Raw genomic sequence first — 7,640 nt, forward strand, 5'->3', positions numbered from 1 at the left:
CGTTCTGTCTCCTAGAGATGAACATACTTTGGTACGAAAAGTGCAAATCAATCCCAGAACAACAGCAAAGGATCTTGTGAAGATGCTGGAGAAAACAGGAACAAAAATATCTATATCCACAGTAAAACGAGTCCTATATCGACATAACCTGAGAGGCCGCTCAGCAAGGAAGAAGCCACTGCTCCAAAACCGCCATAAAAAAGCCCGACTACGGTTTGCAACTGCACATGGAGACAAACATCATACTTTTTGGAGAAATATCCTCTGGTCTAATGAAACAAAAATAGAACTGTTTGGCCATAATGACCATCGTTATGTTTGTAGGAAAAAGGGGGAGGCTTGTAAGCCGAAGAACACCATCCCGACCGTGAAGCACGGGGCTGGCAGCATCATGTTGTGGGGGTGCTTTGCTGCAGGAGGGACTGGTGCATTTAAAAAAATAGATGGTATCATGAGGCAGGAAAATTATGTGGATATATTGAAGCAACATCTCAAGACATCAGTCAGGAAGTTAAAGTTTGGTCGCAAATGGGTCTTCCAAATGGATAATGACCCCAAGCATACTTCCAAAGTTGTGGCAAAATCGTTTAAGGACAACAAAGTCAAGGTATTGGAGTGGCCATCACAAAGCCCTGACCTCAATCCTATAGAAAATCTGTGGGCAGAACTGAAAAAGCGTGTGCGAGCATGGAGGCCTACAAACCTGACTCAGTTACACCAGCTCTGTCAGGAGGAATATTATTGTGGGAAGCTTGTGGAAGGCTGTCCGAAACATTTGACCCAAGTTTAACAATTTAAAAGCAATGCTACCAAATACTAATTGAGTGTATGTAAACTTCTGACCCACTGGCAATGTAATGAAAGAAATAAAAGCTGAAATAAATCATTCTCTCTACTATTATTCTGACATTTCACATTCTTAAAATAAAGTGGTGATCCTAACTGACCTAAGACAGGGAATTTTTACTAGGATTTAATGTCAGGAATTGTGAAAAACTGAGTTTAAATGTATTTGGCTAAGGTGTATGTAAACTTCTGACTTCAACTGTAAATACTTTATTCTAGTCAAGGCTCTGTCACGATCGTGTGGAGAGACGGACCAAGGCGCAGCGTGTGTTGAGTTCCACATCTTTATTATAGTGAAACTTGAAACAAAACAAGATACAAACAAACGTAGTGCTATGTAGTGCTCCATGCACTCACTCAAAAACAATATCCCACAAACACAGGTGGGAAAAATGGCTAACTAAATATGATCCCCAATTAGAGGCAACGATTACCAGCTGCCTCTAATTGGCAACCATACAAAACACCAACATAGAAATATTGAACTAGAACACCCCCTAGTCACTGACCTACTACACCATAGAGAACCAAGGTCTCTCTATAGTCAGGGCGTGACAGGCTCATCCTATATAACTACTGCTGTTCACACCTTTTCTATTCATATGCTGTCCATTCTGTCTATACACACCATTATATACAGTATATAATGTATATGTATTTATTTTAAGGATTTCTTTCTTTTTACTTTTGGATTATGTGCACATTGTTTTCTAGATATTATTATGGCACTGATGAAGCTAGAAACCTGCGATAACATCTGTAAATCTTTGTACGACTTCGAGAAGGTGGATGTTTCCATATGTTTTTGTAAAAATGGTCCCAGCCATTACAAGTCAAATGCCTTCAATCTAGCTTCTGAGGGCCTATGCTAATGGCTGAGACCACAAAAGAAAAATCTTGATTTTGACCTTTTTTTCTCTTCAGTGTTAAGCCTTTCCTTTCCAACATAACCTGAAGAAATGACATCAGAATATAATTATATAATTAGAAACCCATTGAAATATTATTGATAAGATTCAACTGAATTTAAATTTAAATTTATATTTTAAAACTACAACAATTATTTTTATAAATTCTTAGGCCTTATTTTGAAGGTTGTAGAAGACCCTCACGGTTCCTCATTGTTTGAATTGTACATTGACCATGCATTCTTTCAGTACAGTCCAATTCTAATAGGGCCGGTTTCTCAGGCACAGATTGAGCCTATATACTTTTTTAATGGAGATTTTCTCTGATCTTCCTTTTTAGTCCAGGAGTAGGTTTACTGTAATCTGTTTCTGGGAAACTGGCACATAGTGTTTTGGAATATTAGCTAAATCTTTCAATAAACACTAAGCCTACATTATAAAAAAATAGGACAAATATTGATTGATTTATTGCAGGTCATATCACACCTCATCTGTCTTGACCGTGTTGAGAAGAAGCTGTTAATGCCATGAAGAGATGTAGGCAGAGGAATGAGGCTAAGGTCAACACTTTAATCTACACCTCCGGTGGGAGAAGTGCACAAAAGTTGACTTGATATTGTAAAGCCGCTTTGACTCACCTTTGACTGTACTGAAGTAGCGGATTTCTGTTTGTGTAGAATATATGGAAACTATCACTGGAAACATGATACGTACTGTAAGAGATACTTAGTTCTGTATATAGGGGCTGAACTAGCAATCAAAATAGCCATATAGTGGTGTGATATCTCAATGGCAACAATGCAAACATTTATGCTGACATATATTAAATAATATGACATAACCAATCTCTGCAAAGTGGCATGGTGTTCATTTTCAATGATTAATCGTTAATGAATGTCAAGCTATTAATCAGTAAGAAATCAACAATCCAAAGTCAATGCATCCCTCACCGACTGTTTGTATTGGAGTGAGATCAGCACAAAAGGGATGCCATTTTGAAAGATGCATTCATTCTTCTCCTGCATCTGTGTGAAATCTCATTTAGATCTTTAGAAGTGGCTTATCTAATAATCCTTATGTTAAACAAAAAAAAATCCGTAGGGGAACTTTTCAAGCCAACAGGCAAACAGAGTTTAGACTATTGGGAGCAGGCAGAAGAACAATTCCTGTCAAATTGAATGACTCAGTTACACTTTCTCACAAAAGAGGTTTGTGAGTTCTAGAGGGCCACCACCTAGCCTCGCACAGGTAAATATACCCGGTCAAAAATACTGTTTGAAATCATTTAAAATACTTAATCTGTACTTAATTGTGTTTGCCTGGCTCAATGGACCAATAGAATAATCTCAAACGGCAAACCCCGCCCATCTGGCACTCCAGGAAGACGAGAGCAAACACTCAATGTATTTGAAAGATTTCTAATAATATTTGAACCCAGGTTTGCAGGTAACATGATGCTAACAGCTAGGAGAAAGAACCATTGCTGCCTGTCATGGGATCTGGTCAGAAGAGAGGAAAGAAGAGGAGTGAAAAGAGAATTCCTCACAGAGAGAGAAAGCATATTTCCAATTCAGTGAGACACTTGTTGGCCAAGCCTTTCATTGAAGCTGTTGTCTTGGTAATAGAATATCCCCCTTGGGGTGAGGGCAGTGGCTTTCTGAAAGAGAAAAGTCATCCCATTACATATATGTTCTGTTATAGACCAATCCATTGGCCTGTGTATACAATATATTGTACATTAGGAGGGTATATTACATCAAATGAAAATGGGAAATACCCTATAGCTAGAGGGACATAAAATACTTTATTTAATTAGGGATCTTTTATTTGGGGACCTTTTAGTTGGGGACCTTTTAGTTGGACACCTTTTAGTTGGACACCTTTTAGTTGGGGACCTTTTAGTTAGGGACCTTTTAGTTGGGGACCTTTTAGTTGGGGACCTTTTAGTTGGGGACCTTTTAGTTAGGGACCTTTTAGTTAGGGACCTTTTAGTTGGGGACCTTTTAGTTGGGGAACTTTTAGTTGGGGACCTTTTAGTTAGGGACCTTTTAGTTAAGGACCTTTTAGTTGGGGACCTTTTAGTTAGGGACCTTTTAGTTAGGGACCTTTTAGTTAGGGACCTTTTAGTTGGGGAACTTTTAGTTAGGGACCTTTTAGTTAGGGACCTTTTAGTTGGGGACCTTTTAGTTAGGAACCTTTTAGTTAGGGACCTTTTAGTTGGGGAACTTTTAGTTACTGACCTTTTAGTTAGGGACCTTTTAGTTGGGGACATTTTAGTTACTGACATTTTAGTTACGGACCTTTTAGTTGGGGACATTTTAGTTACTGACATTTTAGTTGGGGACATTTTAGATATGGACCTTTTAGTGACGGACGTTTAATTTATAGACCTTTAGTTATGGACATTTTAGTTGGGGATCAGGGTTCAGGTCAGCGGCGTCATCTGGTTCTGGGCTTCCCCCTGTGGAAAGCGGGCCTCATTGGAGCAGAGATGTAGGGGAGAGATTACTAGCACGTTCACCCGCCTCTTGCTCAAAGTCTGCTACCACCCAGAGGATGCCCACAGCCAGGGTAAACAGAGTGACCCTTCTTGTAGGATTAAAAGGAGTAACATCTTCTTCTGTTACATCTTCTTCTTCTGGCTCTGCTACTTGGAGTTGGAGGCGTGGTACCAGGTGTCTCCCTAAGCACATTACCGCTGTTGGGGTGGTGAGGACAATCTGAAGTGGTCCCTTCCACCTGGGTTTTAAAGGGTCTTTACCTCTTTGGTGCCTCGTGACCACTACCCAATCTCAAGGCTGGAGATCGGGATGGGGATGGTCATCAAGGGGAGTTTGGGCAGCAGAGACCTATGAGTGAACAGCTGGAATACAGTTGGTCAGAGCTATACGGTACTTCATCATAGCGTCATCTAACAGATAAAGAACTGGGACTGTAGCTGGTGGTGACGCAGGGGTCCTCAAGGGATGAGCCATCAGTACCTCATGTGGACTGAGGCCAGTTTTACAGACTGAGGTGAAATATATTGAAAACATGGCTATGGGTAGCACATCCACCCAGGTAAGTCCTGTGTGAAAACATGGCTATGGGTAGCACATCCACCCAGATAAGTCCTGTTTGAAAACATGGCTATGGGTAGCACATCCACCCAGGTAAGTCCTGTGTGAAAACATGGCTATGGGTAGCACATCCACCCAGGTAAGTCCTGTGTGAAAACATGGCTATGGGTAGCACATCCACCCAGGTAAGTCCTGTTTGAAAACATGGCTATGGGTAGCATTTTTTTCCGTTTTATTTTTCAGAACACCATTGTAGCGTTCTATAAGTCCAGAACTTTCCAGGTGAAACGGTACATGCAAATGTCTCTTAACTCGTCAAACAATCACGTCAAACAATTCTTTCGTTATCTTCCAGGTGAAATGTGTCCCCCTATCTTTATCATAACTTTGTGGTAAGCCGAATCATGAAACAATATCACATAACAGGCATTTAGCCACAGTCTTTGTTTGCTTCCTTATTAGATGTGGGGAAGTGTGCAATCCATTTGGAGTAGTTTTAAATCACTACCAACAAATACTTGTTCTTCTTTTTCACACTGCATTTACATAGTTACAGCATAGCTTCCATCCTTACATGGACTGTAATGGTTTTGCTCTTCCAAAGTTGGGGCACACACACACGATACACACACACGCGCGCGATACACACACACGCGCGCGATACTCACACACAGCCACACCCTCTGTGTGGGATGCCATTGAGAAATCCTGGGTATTTGAGACAGGTAGGCAGACTGGAGTGGAGGTATGGCTAGCTAGTCAGTTACCCTGAGATTGGAGGTGTGTCGTTTTCATTAATGCCTAGGGCCAGGCAAGCAGACCTGAAAAACTAGCTGCTCTGGATTACACTTCCCAGCATTACCAGCCTACACACACACACACTCCACAGAGAAGTAACAGAAACCATCTGACATTCTGTTGTGGGTATCTTTTATTCCTCCCCTGTATAGGGTGTAGTTTGTGGTTTCTGCGTCTCGTGGGATTTTGTGATTTCTTCTTTTCGACTGCCATTGTATCCCCCCCCCCCCCCCCCCCAGCTACAACGGTCTCTGAGTGGACTATGCCCCCCCTCGGCTGAGGGAGTGGGTGCCAGGCGCTGCTTTTGATGCTCCTGGAAGAATGGTCTGGAACAGAACTTGACAGACAGCGGAGACAGTTAGTTGAGCAATCTGAAAAGAGGAAAAGTTGTGACAAAGGGAACTGTCTCTCACTTTATTTCCCATATACTATATCTCTACCAGTGTCTGCTGTATCTGTGAGTGATTTGGTCACAATACTGGCTCTCAGACAAGCTAATCTGGGAGTGGGATAGAACCGAGTAGCCGAGAGGGGGGGGGGGGAGATCCCAGACGACTTGACGACCGCCAGGCAGCAGGTGAGTCTCAGGTGCAACACCGAAGCCAGTCTATCTTTCTTTAAGAGAGCACTAACTACTTTGTTGTTCTTTTTTACCATGAACAATTATTTCCATAGCCTTGAATTTATGAAATGTGTTAATTGTCTTATATCTGAAGACTGATTCCTCTCTGTACTGTTCTAAAAGTAGATCCGTGACCTGTCATTCAACTTTCCAGCAGCTAAAGAAAATGTAATCTAGCCTTTTGTTTTTGTGGATGCTCTTCAACTCACACTTCCCTTATGTATAAGTGGTTTGATAAACTCAATATGTGCCTACTAATCGATAAACAGTGTTAGACAGTACTAGATGAATGTCTTGTTTGTGGCACAGTTCATCGTTGGCAGTCTCCTTTTTATGTGAAATACTATAAATGTATTTTTGTCCCGACTGTCCTTTAAAAGGCTGCTAACAATGCATTCTGAACCGATTGAAGTCATTGCGCAGGTACACCCTTTTCACAACACAAACGAAGACATGCTCAAGTGTTTTTTGTTGTTGTTGTACAGTTTCAGAGTATATGTATCACATATAACAATAGTCAATTGTGTATCTATACTGTGTATCTATACTGCCAGAAATCCCTGTTGATACATTTAATACATTTTACCATTACAAATATTAATATATTACGTAATGACATTTTGGATTTGGATTCAATACATTCTCGTAACTTCTAAAAGCAGTCGTCTCTTTGCCTCTTAGGAAAGGCTTGTGTGCCCGGGGACTAGATGGAGCCCTTTCAAGGACCCAGACACTGGGGTTTGAAAAGTGGGCTATTGGTGAACGGTAAATTGCTTTGGAAACAATTAATCAAACCTGCAGTGGAAAACTAGGAGTCAACAAATGTTTCTGTAGTTTTAGCGTGTCTTTGATTGACTTGTTCAATATTGACTCAGACCTGCATTTGATTAAGGGTTAGGTTGCTCAGCTCATTGTACTGTGTAGAGAATGTCTAACCAGTTAACAATGCTAGGCCTTTCTGTTGTTGAGGAAACTAAATTGTCTGTTGGAAGTAAATTGTATGAAAAAAACAATACAACCATATTTGTTTGCTGAGGGAAATGGAGGGGATATTAGCTTTGTGGAACAGCATACACTACAAACATGTGGCTTGAGGGGTCAGAGAGGGGTCAGAGAAGGGTTAGAGAGGGGTCAGAGAGGATTAGAGGGGGGTCAGAGAGGGTTAGAGAGGGGTCAGAGAGAGGTAAGAAAGGGGTTAGAATGGGGTCAGAGAGAGGTAAGAAAGGGGTTAGAGAGGGGTCAGAGAGGGTTCGAGGGGGGTCAGAGAGGGGTAGAGAGGGGTCAGAGAGAGGTAAGAAAGGGGTTAGAATGGGGTCAGAGAGAGGTAAGAAAGGGGTTAGAGAGGGGTCAGAGGGGGTTAGAGAGGGGTAGAGAGGGGTCAGAGTGAGCTAAGAAAGGGGTTAGAAT

Source organism: Oncorhynchus kisutch, linkage group LG7, assembly GCF_002021735.2.
Source record: "Oncorhynchus kisutch isolate 150728-3 linkage group LG7, Okis_V2, whole genome shotgun sequence".
Lineage (NCBI taxonomy): Eukaryota > Metazoa > Chordata > Actinopteri > Salmoniformes > Salmonidae > Oncorhynchus > Oncorhynchus kisutch.